The 15662-nt window shown below is 42.4% G+C and overlaps 1 non-coding gene across 1 annotated transcript; it reads right to left on the reverse strand.

Moving 5' to 3' along the window:
- Positions 1 to 4398: 4398 nt before the first annotated feature.
- Trnal-cag lies at positions 4399 to 4482 on the reverse strand. Its single transcript has one exon. It is a non-coding gene; the product is annotated as a tRNA-Leu (tRNA).
- Positions 4483 to 15662: the final 11180 nt, after the last annotated feature.

Genomic DNA, 15662 nt, shown 5'->3' on the forward strand with positions numbered 1-15662 from the left:
ATTCTTGTTATATCTTGCTTCGAAGTCGGTCACTGCCAGTTATAATTCAACTGTTACAGAGGAAACACCAAATACAAACAACAGAAAAGCTGGTATTTTGTCTGGCTTGAAAATAAAAATATTAAAGTCAGTATAAACCAGATCGTGCCGATCTCATGCACCTCGTTAATTCACACAAGTCACATGACAGGACGTACAAACTTGACTTCCTTGCATGTGAATGGGGTCACAAAGTTTTGCGTTTACTCACAAGTCACTGTCATTGTAGCCCCATGGAATTAATTTGGGCAAATGGTTAAGGCTATGTTGGAGCAAAACATAATAACATACACTTAATGCTTGGGTATGAGCCAACAGACAACATCCTACCTGTAGCGTGGGCACAGTCTGCGCGGCATGCTAAAAAGGTTCAGAAAGAAGAATTTGACAGGGAAGTGATGATGGATGTAAGCCTTGAACCTATCATCGTAAATTTACAATCAGATTGTTGAGAAAAAGATTCAAATAGAAGTGACGATGGTATTACGATGTAGACTTTGGAACAAAGTAATAATATTTCTTAGTTTTAAAGACTCGTCGTTTAAAAAATGTGTTTGTCAACAAATCAGTTAAATACATAATAATGAGAACTTCCTAGCCTTTTTGATTAGCACTTTGTATCCCTTGAATTACGCAGACTATAATGTTCAACATATTGCCCAAGGAGAAGTTAAGCTTCTCCCACCATGTCGTATGCTCCAATAACACGCGAGAATACAGCTGGATAAATTCGTCAGAAGTGCGATATTTCCACACGTAAATCCCTGTCATTTTCGTGACATGAATAAGGCCTTAGAATGACAGTAACAGTTACTTCTCGAGATATCGGTGGTTTCTGATGTTATCGGTCAGCATTCCCTGGAGTCATTCGCAGACGGTGGTTAATTGTCTGCTTCTTCAATGGATTTAAATGCGGTCTCTCATTGTAATGAGAAACGAGTTAGTTTCCACTCATAATACCCAGTAGCAGCGAAAAATATGACAACTTACTGACCATTTTAATGGTCTTTTACATTAGTCTTTTCTACCACTAATTCTTTTTTATGCGCAATGATTACACCTTTCACTATGGTCAAACACATCCACACACACACACGTTACACATTTTTAAAATTTGTATTGAGTAGAAGCAGTTGTCAAGCAAATATAATGATTTCATTTTGCGCTTGAAGTTAATTTTTGTTGTGTATTAAATTTTTACTTATAATACACTTCAAATTGCAATAAATGATAATTTTTGCAAGATGTTGAATCATCATGTCGTTAGACAATTGTCAGTTTGAGAAAAATTGTACTTCATGACTTCACAAAGCTGTGTCAGCTGTTCTCGCCTCTCGACATCATGCAGAGTAAATCTGTGGAGCAGTGGACCCAACGTCGTCAAGACGTGAATTAATATTTCTCTCATGACGACTGATCGAAATTGGTTATAATATTTCCTATTCCCCTCATAGGTTTGAATGTGTAACACTATGTACCGTAGGCAAATGAGCCGGACTGTTGCCTGCAGCAACGCAGTTCGGCAACGTGGACTTTGCCCGCTCTCTGTCGTTAAACATACACAGTTCTAAAGCCCCCCACCCCACACACACACCACTTCCTTTCCGCTCCGCATCTATGCGCGGAAGACCCGTCCTATGTGACACAGGCTACAGCTTACCTTACCCACTACTAGTCCACAGATTGTTAAATACAAAGATAATTACATAGTGGTTAAAAATTGTTTAATATCTCCATGCTTAGAAACCTCTCTGACATTTACCTTCATCAAAATAATCAAGTCAATTTTTTTACAAGATATTTACAAAATTCATGACAGTTAAAAATGGTATCGAAAAATGCGTTATGTAACATCTTGTATCGGTAATTACACTTGGTACATAGAACATGACGTAAGCAGACCAATTTCATTGCAAGTTCCACAGCCCAAGCTTTGGCAAACTTCACTGAATTGCTTTCTGTTGTCAGCAGCCTCTGACACGCTAAGGTAAGAACGCGTCTTGCTTGTCTTCCTTTTCACTCTAGGCAATGCAGAAGCCGCAATCTCTGTTTCACTGGTCTACGACAAAGTTTATCGGAATTTTATGGTGCTAAACTGAATGCCTAAACAACATAGCCTCTTATATGTTACCTTACTAACACAGGTACCCTCTGTTGGTAACATAAACCTTGTTTGTATGACTTTCGGTAAGCTGACAAAGGTATTATCATTAATTGACGTACCTTGCACATGAATGTAATAAATCAACTGAAAAAAATACTTATGCAGCTGACAGATGCGTCCTGCTCATCTTACATAGTACATAGTGCTGACTGAACGATCAAGTAGAAACGTCATTTCATCGAAGCATCACAAAGTGGATTCTAATACTTTATCTGAACCAGCACCGCTTTTCCTCAAATCCTTGGTTCTTTTCACTTCTTTCCGAATATTGGTCCTTAAGTAATTAATTTTTTGTCTCCCTTTGTTGTTCTTGTATACCGTTAACGTCTGGTAACATTCATTCTTTGTATTGCTGTTCTTATAACACTCTGCTTCTACATCCTGGTTCGCTTTATACAGCTCTGCGCATTCTACTGAAAATGCTCGCACTTCTTGCTTCGAACTCATTTCAAATTTCCACGCTCAGCGTAGTTGACAAGAACATTAAACTGAGAATAAAAACATTCCCGAAGAGTATAGCACGTGAGATACTGTCGAGGATGTTGCGCAATACTGCAAAAAAGTGTTCAAATGTGTGTGAAATCTTATGGGACTTCACTGCTAAGGTCATCAGTCCCTAAGCTTACACACTTCTTAACCTAAATTATCCGAAGGACAAAAACACACACCCATGCCCGAGCGACGACTCGAACCTCCGCCGGGACCAGCCGCACAGTCCATGACTGCAGCGCCTTAGACCGCTTTTTATCTGCTCTGGGCGGACGGCGAAAGACACCCGTTTCAGTTCGTTGTTGATCCATTAACTCAGTTTTTTTATTCCAGAGGGCAGCTAGCCCTCTCACCGAACACACTGAGCTACCCTGCCGGCAGACCGCTCGGCTAATCGCAATACCCACAAATAGCATATATATCTGGACAGCGCATAATATTTCAAAAGTTTTTGATGTTCTCAATATTATTGCGCAATCTCTTAAATCTAACACCTACACGTTCAATATTGCGCGTCAGGAAATACTGGGCAATATTATTGACTGTCTAAGGGCTGCTTAAGATACTGTCTTATAATATAAAAAACATTCAGAAACTTACAGGGTGGATTGGTCTGCGAGCAATGCAAAGATGGATGTTGAGAATTACTAGGACAGACAAGAAAACCTACGAAAACACCAAGTATTCTAACAACATCGGGTGGAACGCTCTATTATGACTGTGAAAGTGAAATGAGGTGGACGGGACGTCGAATGTATGGCATGTAAACCAAGGAAATTTTTTGCTGGTTTCCGCGAGCCTGCATGAGATGCAAATAGCTGAGGATGAAGACAGTTCTAATACGAGGGGCATCGAGAAAGTAAAGAACGTTTTTGCATACCTAAATAACAACAGAAGATATCAATATAAAGCTTTATTTACAAAGTTACAGTATCTTCCTCTATTTTTCAATGCTCTCTAGGCACTTATTGTAGCGTGGGATCGATTTTTCAATTCACATGTTGTGCTTCTATGCCGAAAAAGATTTTAGCCACTATATCAGTGCTTGTTTAACGTCTTCATTGTTTGCAAACTGTTTTCCATCTAAAAGTTCCGTTAGTTTCGAGAATAAGTGAAAATCGCTTGGTGAAATACACGACGAAGTTCTTGCTCTGTTCGTACTGATGCCGTAATGACAGTAATGACTGATAGTCTTCTACTCCGATCTTCGTCGTCCGCACGAGTTCTCTTTGGTTAACGATTTAACGATAACGCGCCGTTTCTTCGCTGAAGACCTTTTATTGCACTCTCACCGTAAACATTATTTGCATGTATTCTGACATCTCGAACACATTGTGCATTCAAAAGTGAATCAGACTACGCACTTCGCATTTGGTGGGATTTTCGATGGATGTCGCCATTCCGAATGGTTGCAGAACAAAGAGGTGTGATCGCTGGTCAACAAACATCGGCTTATGCTGAGATGGGGGGAGGATCGTGGTAGGCTCCAGGCGTGGTGTGCAATCGTTCTCTACTTTCTGGACGACCCTCGTAGTATGAATGGTTGTCGCATCGGAACTTAATGGTTATTCGTTTAGAAATGACGAATAAATACGACTATTTCCACAATGAGTATTATAGACGGCACGTTGCAATACTGCGTATATTTATCAACTATTCAAAGGGGTTTGAGTAAGAACCTTCGTTATATATGTAAAAAAATATATTGTCAGAAGTGGGATTCGAACCCACGCCCACAGAAGTGGACTGCGACCTGAACGCAGCGCCTTAGACCGCTCGGCCATCCTGACATACAGCAATACGCTCCACGATACGAGTTAGGTGCCGACCTCGCTGTGCCGGCCCTATTCGTTTCCGAAGTATAATTTTTACTGTAACTGTTGCCGCATACGCAGTTCAGTAATCCTCGCTTGTATCCTTTCATACATGCTGCGGGTTCTAGTTCCAGATTCATTAACAAATGTTCCGCCATTTAATTGCTGCCTTTGCTATCGGTCTGCGTGACGTTCCGGCGCCCTTCGAATGATGAGCTGGTCCATCTTTAATTAATATGCTATTGCGTGGTCAATCTAAACATATGGTCTAATTTAATACTTTTATTTTCATGTTTCGCAGTGAAAGGGACACTGTAGGGAATTCATGCTGCTATGAAACAAGGCGACATAAAACGCATATTCGGAACAAAACGGCTGAACCTTACAACACGGTGAAGAATGAAATAAAACTGAATGAATACGGTTGGAAAATGCAGAGACAAAAATGTTTAAAATACGGAAACGAATGGTGTATTTAATAATATGATGAATGTCAGAAGGAATTAAAATGGTTGAACAGAAACATCTGAAAAGAATCGAATAAATTACAATAATCATTCTTGTGTTTCGCCAAACGTTCAGTTTTGCATCGATTGTTGGAATCATTCGTTCATTATTCATTACTGCGTCTAGAGACAGTATGTGTGAATCGATCGAATTAACTGGACGAAACTAAGAAAAAACACAGAAAGTACACTATTTTTGCTGTTTCACAATCTAATTATTTTTGCACTCTAGGTTTCTGGTTACTGCCTAATGTCCTTAAATCTTGATCGTAAAAATACGTAACTAGTGAAACGAGCGGCAAAAGATCGTTTTTGTTTCTTTTCCTGTTGCGTAATCATGTGTCACCAAGTATCCACAGAGACATCAACAGAAATGTATGAAAATATTTAATCCCAAATTGCTATCAACAATATCCGTAATGATTGCATAATTCAAAGCACATACATTTCAGTATTTGCCGTACTTGTGACTCAGGTATTGCCTAATGACTTTAACAACTGTCATTTCCTAACAGCGAGCTAAAGTACCGTTTCCAATATTCGCAATTGTTGCACATATTATGACGAATGCAACAATAAAAGTACCGTATGTCGGAGGTCTCAAGTCCTTTCGAAACAAAACTACGACTCACCATGCTACGAGTCGTTAACGTTTTATATTTTCACCAATCTACTGTTCCCATCTTCAACTTTTGTAGTCCTGTCTTCCTCAGTTGCGTGTAATATTATGGTATATTGATAATTTTTACTTATGGGCCGCCTGACAGCAACTGAATAAAACATAATTTCAGTGCCATACGCGTTTCGCCTTTATTTCCTGCAAGGCATCATCAGTGGCCTGGGATATGTACATATGTTTGCTATTTAATATTGTTGCAATATTAGGTTTACCTAACGCACCAGGCTCAAGGCATAGTAAAGAAGAAAATTGTCAGCATCGCCCATAAGATGTTTGAAATCACTTATTACAACAAACTGATTTCAGTCATTGTGTGACCCTCTTCAGTACAAATATTATTGTCTTGATAACTGATGTAATAAAGGATACACTAAAGCTTCAACATAGCGTCGACACAGAAGGACGTAGTCAAATGGTTAAAATGGCTCCCAGCACTATAGGACTTAACATCTGAGGTCATCAGTCCCCTATACTTAGAACTACTAAAACCTAAATAACCTAACACGTCGACGCCCTTGGCAGGATTCGAACCTGCGACTGTGACAGCAGCGCGGTTCCGTACTGAAGCGCCTAGAACCGCTCGACCACATCGGCCTGCGGACGTAGTCAGCTACCAAACAAATTTTGAACTGAGCTTGCAGCTTGATCGTAAGCTGCAAGATCAACATGGCGTCAATACAGAGGAACGTAGCAGTTAACTAACAAATTTTGAACTGAACTTGCAGTTTGATTGTAAGCTGCAAGCTCAGTTCGAAATTTGTCCGGTAGCTGGTACGTTCCTCTGTATTGACGCCATGTTGAAATTGTAATATGTGCTTTTATTACGTCAGTCTTCAAGACTTTAATAATTGCACTGAAGTTGGTCTGAATTCGACTTTCTGTGATAAAATTCAAACCTCTTACTACCGATGCTGCCAATGTTCTTGTTTACTGTACTAATATTGCAGTCGTCGGGCATGTGGTTCCAAATGGAATCCAATCGAAAGAAGTACAAGTATGCTGTTTATATGTTTATGATTTCCCGTATGTTTTTTATTGACGCACTAATATGTCCTAGATTTTTCACTACCCTTGTACCCCACGCATCACTGTTCCCTAATAACAAACATGGAAAACAAAAAAAGTGCATTGCGGTCATCACACCCACAGATCCAAAATTTTCATACACTTACGTGATCAGTTTCCTCGTATATTCGCTTTTTTTACAACACTTACAGCCTTTTGACTTACAAGGGTAGTAATCTTAGCTAAACTTAATATATTAATTTTTGTATATGAAGTGAACTGTTTAAATATATTTAATATTTTTAATTAATAATTTAACAGTGTGAGGAATAAATTGGAACGAAAAAAATTAAGCAGTGAGATACGAATACAAACCTACAAATTGCCGGTCATTGCGGTTGATCACGGCACTAATACGTCATGTGTTGCTCAAAAATCCCTCATACACTTCTCATAAATCCTTAGAGAGCGTTTTATCTTTTCCCACTGCACTTTCATGTGGAATGCTCTAGGAAATTGAAAGAGGCATCTGCCTACTTCTACTCTTATAGTTTGAGCCCCTCCCACGCCCTACCCCTGTTGGATTTATATTTGGAGGAGGTCTACCTGTAACTCTCATTTTCTCTTCCAAAGATCCACAAGAGAGGGGCCTCTTTAGCATATCATCTGCACAATTCGCCGTGTCAAAGACGGGCCGCTACGTCACTCGATCGCTCGCTCAGCTCAGCAGACAAAATGAGTTTCTAAACCTGTTAACTCGCAGCTGGGCGTATACTACTAACGAGAATTGCATCTTCTACCGGAATCTGCTATTATGAAGTGTTGCTGATTAACAGTACTACAACAAAATTTAATTTAAGATAAATACTCGATATAAAAGGTATAATGGCTTGTTTATAGCATTTAGTCTCTACTACTTAACAATCCTCATTTCATAGATGAAGTGGTGCCTTATGCAACCGATAATCGTTTCGGCATGATTTTAATTTTATTGTACCCAAGTACAAAAATGGTTCAAATGGCTCTGAGCACTATGGGACTCAACTGCTGAGGTCATTAGTCCCCTAGAACTTAGAACTAGTTGAACCTAACTAACCTAAGGACATCACAAACATCCATGCCCGAGGCAGGATTCGAACCTGTGACCGTAGCGGTCTTGCGGTTCCAGACTGCAGCGCCTTTAACCGCACGGCCACTTCGGCCGGCTTACTCAAGTACAGTCGTAACAAATTATAAGTGGGCCTACGGACCTCCGATCATTGTAGGACTAATAACAGTAAGACTCCATAATAGCGGATTCCAGTGGAAAATATAATTCTTGTTTGAACGTACACACCTAGTTACGTGTTAACAGGTATAGAAACGCATTTTGTTTGTTGAGCTGAGGGAGCGAGTGGCCTGTCTTTCTCGTAGGTATCGAAAGCACGCACAGTCAAAAACAGTGAGCTGCATCCCTCCTCTGAGTTGATCGTAGCATGGCTGACCACCAGTCCAGCAATCGACACTGGTTTGCACTTCTCAAGGAGAGAGTGCTACAAAATACGTTTTCCTCCGTTTTATATGTACGAGTACATCAGCACACATTCGAAGAGAAATGGCATACTTTATTGTGATATTTACGATGTGCTGTAGCACATTAGCACACGATCACCGGTCACCATTGGTTTTCATGCAAGACACGCGGATTTTCAGTTGATCAAATTCTAGTGTTTTGATTACTCGCTCATCAGTGAAGAAAAGATCGTCCACTTCTGCAGTTTCATGAATGCCAACAAATGGCTGAAACAATTCACGGTACACTAGAGACGCCTTTCTTTATCCACATTCTTCAGTTCCTGAACACTGCAACCATGTTATACCAAAAATTTTAACTTCTGCATCGCTTTCTGAGCATCGCCAAACGAAATATGAGGTTCTGCAGATAGTCGTCTCAAAGTTTTTGAAGGCGAAGGCAGTACCACATTCCTCACCTCAGCCAGTTTAGCGGTCCGGTGAAACGGGGCAAAAATTTGCGTGCCAGTTTCATCAATAATTAAAATACGCTTAAGAGCCAAAGAAACTCATACACCCGGCTAATCTCGCGCAGGGCCCCCGCGAGCACGCAGAAGTGCCGCAACACGATGTGGTATGGACTCTTCTACCGTCTGAAGTAGTGATGGAGGGAACTGACACCATGAATTCTGCAGTGCTGTCCATAAATCCGTAAGAATACGAGGGGGCGGAGGTCTCTTCTGAACAACACTTCGCAAGGCATCCCAGATATGTTCAATAATGTTCATGTCTGGGGAATTTGGTGGCCAACGGAAGTGTTTCAACTGAGAAGAGTGTTCCTGTAACCACTCTGTAGCAATTCTGGATTTGTGGGGCGTCGCATTGTCCTGCTGGAACTGCCAAAGTCCGTCGGAATGCACAGTGGACATGAATGGATACAGGTGATCAGACAGTATGCTTAAGTACGTGTCACCTGTCAGAGTCGTATCTAGATGTAACAGGGATCCCATATCACTCAAACTGCACGCGCCCCACACCATTACGGAGCCTCCACCAGCTTCAAGAATCCCCTGCTGACATGCAGGGTCCATGGATTCATGAGGTTGTCTCCGTATTCGTACACGTCCACCCGCTCGACGTAATTTGAAACCCGACTCGTCTCCAGTCATCAACAGTCCAATGGCGGTATTGACGAGCCCAGACGAGTCGTAAAGCTTTGTGTCCTTCAGTCATCAAGAGTACACGAGTGGGCTTCCAGCTCTGGAAGTCCATATCGATTATGTTTCGTTGAATGGTTAGCACGCTGGCACTAGTTGAGGGCCCAGCACTGAAATCTGCAGCAATTTGCGTAAGGGTTGCACTTCTGTCACGTCGTTGTTGGTCCCATTCTTGCAGGATCCTTTTCCGGCCACAGCGATGTCGGAGATTTAAGTTTTTACCGGATTCCAGTTGTTCACGGTATACTCGTGAAATGGTCGCACGGGAAAATCACCACTTCATTGCTACCTCGGAGATGCCGACTATAAGACAATGTCCAAACTCACTTAAATCTTGATAACCTGCCATTGTAGCAGCAGTAACCGATCTAGCAAGAGCACCAGACACTTGTCTTACATAGGCGTTGCCGACTGCAGCGCCGTGTTTTGCATGTTTACTCATCTCTCTACTTGAGTACGCATGCCTGTACTAGTTTCTTTGGCGCTTCAGTGTATATTTGCCATTCTGAGGCTGACAACAGGGAAAATCAGTTGAATATTAGCCCAGGGCCGCCTTTTAATGGATTATGAATGATTCTGGGGTGTGGGCGAATATGCTAAGTAGTGGACTTGACACAGAGCAACAGGAAATGCTTCAGCGAAGCGGGTCAGTGACCGGTGGTCGTGATCGCGGACTGCGTGGTGTAAGATTCTCTGGACGTGAGGTCGGCCCGCAAGCCTCAGGGGGCGGCAAGCATTGTCCTGCTCGTGGTTAAGGCCCGGCCAATGGCGGTACGGTGCCATGCGCGGGGATCGGGGGCGCCTTTCTACGTTTTCTGATCTCTTTTGAAGATCAGCATCTGCCGCTCGTAGAAATCGCAGACGACGGGAAACAAACTCTAACTTCGTAGCAGTCCTCTCCGACTTTCTCGAACCCAATTGCGAGGCTATGAACACGGGCGGGACAACGTGCTGATGGCCTAAAGATGTGCGACGTCTAATCGCAGCGTTGAAATGAACGCTCTTTGATAGTAGGGGAGAGTTTCACGTTGTATCTGGAGGCTGGAAAATGACGCGCTACTTTTGGCGGGAATCTGTGTTGGAGGGAATCCACGTGAGTGTGCCGCAGTGATTCGCAATTTTGCGATTGGTGACTGGCAACTTTTGGCGGCAAGGAATATGCAGGGTGTACGTTGAGTGCCGGAAAGAAGCACAAGGAGGTAGCACGCGAGAGTGCCTGGTTCGACATCCCCCCAGGACGCGATGATGTCCTCGTCTTTGTCTAGCAACGCCGTACCGGCTGCCACACCTCCGAGTCGCGCAAAGGTGTCGAGGACTCGGTCTTCGCGAAGGGGCCAGCACGTCTGCATGGTGAGCGTAATTCGCAGCACCAGCAGAGTAGTTCAGTTTGGTTTCACACTTGTGGCATCCAGGACGATCACCTGTCTCATCTCCTTCTGCACTGGTAATGAAGGTGTGGAGTTCTCGGTTTTAAGTCACCAACTTGCATTCACTGTCCCGATTGGGAGCTACAGGATTAAATAGTTGTTGGTTATCGTTGAACATCAGGAGAGAGTAAATTTTTAGAGGGCAGCAAGTAATTTAATTGATAGGGAAATTACAGTGCTCTCCATTTCATCTTTATGCAAATTTATATAGACGAAACAATCCCATGTTTCTTTATTTTAATCCGATAAATGTGTTGTGAGTAAATGTGAGTTCTGAATTTAATCGTTGTTTCTGTTCGACCCCTTTACATACATTAAGTTGTAAGCTTTTAACCTAATTAAGAAGATATTAGCTGTCAGGCAGGACAATCATCTCTGTTTCGTATTGTCAAACGTTGTACCGGTTGCGTAAGGCAATTGAAGACAAGCGGGCAGCGAAAATTGAGCGCCGGTATGATTTTGTTGCACGATAACGCAACACCGCACTCGGCCCCACTAAACGTCAGAACTGCTCCAGCGATTCAAGTGGGAGGTATGGCAACGTCCTCTATAGTCCACACATAGCGCCATGCGATTATCACGTGCTCTGCAAGGTGAAAGAGGATCTTGGAGGACGACTATTCCGATACGATGAAGAGGTGAAAGCAGCACTACCAGGTGGTTACACAGTGCTGGTGATGATTTCTACGTATCCAGAATCGAAAAGTTGGGTACCCGTTCCGAGAAATGTTTACAGTCTCTTTGGGACTATGTGGAAAAGTAAACATGCATTGTTTGTTGTCATAGCCGTGTTGTCTATGTGTATGTAGGGTTGCCATACGTCGCGGATTTCGCGGACAGTCCGCGATTTTATGCTCGAAGACGGGTGTCCTGGACGAAGAGGAAAATGTCCACGAAAAAAGTGGCTAGTAAGTAAAAAAAAAAAATACGCAAGTTTTGCCACTGGCCACCGATCAAGTGTTTCATAACTCGTGCAAACTTGACGATAGCCGTTGAAACCTGTGCTGATATTCCGTCTCACTTCAGAATCGCTCGGCTATGTTCAGAACAAGACTGTGGAAGCAGTGCAATAATCGATTCTTTGCGATTGTTTTCCGCTGTTGGTTTACAACGTCTCTGCTGTTGGTATCTGATATTCTTTGGTCGTGTAAAGTTAACATTAGCTGTGCGAAGTGTACTTCTGGTGTTGTTATTGCAAAGAATTTGAAATTTAAAATGTCGAAACGAAAAGTACGCTTTCGAGAAGAATATACCGATGCGTCTCCAAGTATTAAACATGGAAGAAACGAACGTGAGGCTATCTGCAAAGTGAGTGGGTAAGTACAATGCATTGTAGGTACGTAACAGTAAACAATGCCTATCATTTGTAGAAAGCATACAAATGACTATTATAATTGATCAGATTACTCAACTGTACGTGTTTAAAAACCATATCTCCCCCAATTTTATTTTCTTGCGATAGTTTTCAGTTACTGAAAAAAATATTCTCACGGTGCCATCAAATTTAGTTTTCAGGCTGACCATAGAATGAAAGAGCTGTCAAAAACGTGTGTTTTTGAGGCGTAAAAATTTAGTTGTGACACTTCGAAACATAGCACAATAGATTGTGCACGTTTACGCAATACCGTACATAAACTAAAATGTTAATTGGCGTGCTTTTGGTTAAATGGCAACTAATCCTAAATTATTTCATTAAAATTGCGACATATCAGACGCCAATGGAGGGAAACGAGCTCTCAATGACCATATAACAAGCAAGAAACACAGAAGACCTGTGAATTCTGCTTCAACTTCCAAACAGATGACCAGTTTTTTTAGTGCTTATCAGACAGAATCTAATAAGGTTGCTGCAACAGAAGCAACATTCGCGTTTCATGCTGTGAAACAGCACCATTCATACAGTTCTTCGTCTTGTACATCAAAAATCATTAGTGAAATTTTTAGTAATTCACAGGTAGCAGTTCAGTTTTCTAGTGCAAAAACTAAAACTGAAGCAATTGTTAACAATGTTATAGGCTTAGCACCTTTCATAAAAGACAATGTTAGAAATAGTCTATCAAAAGTGTTTCAACCACATCTTTTATAATCACCGAATTTTGTCCTTGATTTTCGTTCAAAATCAAATGGCTCTGAGCACTATGGGGCTTAACATCTATGGTCATCAGTCCCTTAGAACTTAGAACTACTTAAACCTAACTAACCTAAGGACAGCACACAACACCCAGTCATCACGAGGCAGAGAAAATCCCTGACCCCGCCGGGAATCGAACCCGGGAACCTGGTTGATTTTCGTCCTTGGATTATGGCAACCCTATGTGTATGTGGTTTAATAAACGGCCATAACTTGGAAGTGTCATTTACTTTTTGGTTCGCCTTCGTATCTCGCCTGGGGATATAGTTATCAGTTTCTCAAGCAGAAAATTAAAATCATGCTGTGATATTCTTCTGAGATCTGCAAACAAAACATCACCGTATCTTTCTTATTTAGCCGCTGTTTTACACACAGTCGCCTTCATGTTTTACTTTTGAGTCGCCTTTTATCACGATAAACTCAGCACAAATTGCCATGCAAAGGAGTGAACACATAGCAGATTGCTTCAAGAATGAGGCAATGCATGGGCACAACAGCGCACTGACGTGTAGTTCGTTCCGTCTGCTAATTTTTTCGCGTGCGTTTTTGTTTCAACGCGTTGCGCGGTTGCAACGGGAAACCACGTACCGTGTAGACAGACGTATCTTCAGTTGGCGCTTGAGACGAGTCGTGAGGGGGTAGTTTAACGGTAGCAGAGCAGTTGTTTGCACAATTATCCAGGCTGTGCTGTGACTCACCGCAATACACTGTCCAGCGCGCCCGCATCTCGTGGTCGTGCGGTAGCGTTCTCGCTTCCCATGCCTGGGTTCCCGGGTTCGATTCCCGGCGGGGTCAGGGATTTTCTCTGCCTCGTGATGGCTGGGTGTTGTGTGCTGTCCTTAGGTTAGTAAGGTTTAAGTAGTTCTAAGTTCTAGGGGACTGATGACCATAGCTGTTAAGTCCCATAGTGCTCAGAGCCATTTGAACCATTTGAACTGTTCAGCGCGCTGCGGCACCCACCTATATACCCATATACCACGGCTATCGCAGAAGTACCCGACCTAACAAAACAGAAAAATTTCGGGAAAATCATCATTTCTCTACATAGACTCCTTTCAGCTCGATAAACTTTTCCCAGCGATGTTCAAACGGCTTCGTTACACTATTTATAGCGAGAACATTGACTGCTACGGTTGCAGGTTCGAATCCTGCCTCGGGCATGGGTGTGTGTGATGTCCTTAGGTTAGTTAGGTTTAAGTAGTTCTAAGTTCTAGGGGACTGATGACCACAGCAGTTGAGTCCCATAGTGCTCAGAGCCATTTGAGCCATTTTTGAGCGAGAACATTCGTGCCTTGCAAAAGAGTCATTTCTGGCAAATCTTCCACCAGTAATCCGTTTCTCCAAGTTTGAAAACATAAAATAATCAGGTAAGGCTAAAACCGGCAAATAGCGTGCACGAGGATGCAATTCCAACTTTAATACTTGGATTTGCACCATGGCGATAGTAAAAATGTGTGAACTAGTGCACTGTCGTCATGACACAAAATTTTCTTTTTGGGTAAGCGCGCGTACCAAAAAAATCTGACACCATGATATTTCCTGGAAATGGAGACGTCTTCACTTTCTTTGGAGCTGATTTCTCGCTTCAGTTCACTATCTTAACTGTTACTTCGTCTCAGGCATGCAGCTTCATCGACGGTTGTGAATCGACGTGAAAACGGCGTTATTGCAGCGGAACTTCAGTAGACTCTGGACTGAAACACCATCACGACTCCGATTTTGTTCCATTCCATTGCCAGTAAACGCAGTATCCATGTTCCGCACAGCTTTCTCATGGGCTAATTTTCAGTCAGTATGCAATGTACAGCACTTTTTGAAATGCCTGCGAGGTCTGCTAGCTTGTGTATTTCCAGTCGATGGTCATGCAGTAGCATTTTATGAACCTTCTTCGCATATTCTGTCGCGATCACCTTATTCGGTCGACAGCAGCGATTGTCCTCTTGGTAGCTCTGCCACCCAGTATTTTAATGTTGTAGCAGGCTCCCCCCAGAGTAAAATTCACTTCAGCTTTAATATTAGTTCCACTACGACTTTTCATCTGAAAGTATTGTATCTCAGAGCGAGATGAGCAGTTTTATTTATGTTTACAAACTCGCTGAAAGCGTTCACTATTGGCGGCTCCGAAACAAATACTAGCCGGCCGGTGTGGCCGTGCAGTTAAAGGCGCTTCAGTCTGGAACCGCGTGACCGCTACGGTCGCAGGTTCGAATCCTGCCTCGGGCATGGATGTGTGTGATGTCCTTAGGTTAGTTAGGTTTAATTAGTTCTAAGTTCTAGGCGACTGATGACCTCAGAAGTTAAGTCGCATAGTGCTCAGAGCCATTTGAACCATTTGAACAAATACTAATCAACGTACCATCGTCAAATTTCAAATTTAGGGAAAGTTTGCTATTGATGGACCGGCTCGCTCGGTGGGCGCTCGATTTCTCTGTGAATATTGACAATAGGTCCATACTGCCGATCGTGCACCCCGTGTTACCAAAGATTCGCCGTCTTCGTCGTGGGTGGTTCTACAAAAAAACTAAGCAACAGTGAAAACAGGTAGCATTTGCACTGCCTGTATGTTCTTGTAAGTGACGTGGTAATAGTGATTAAATTCTTGTACCCCTCATTGGAAAGTACAAGCACTTCACGTCATTTAGTCTTACTTACTACATAAAGTGAGGTTCTGTTGACGGAGAACGGACACAGCGTACTGCT

This window comes from Schistocerca americana, chromosome 3, assembly GCF_021461395.2.
Source record: "Schistocerca americana isolate TAMUIC-IGC-003095 chromosome 3, iqSchAmer2.1, whole genome shotgun sequence".
NCBI classification, from domain to species: domain Eukaryota; kingdom Metazoa; phylum Arthropoda; class Insecta; order Orthoptera; family Acrididae; genus Schistocerca; species Schistocerca americana.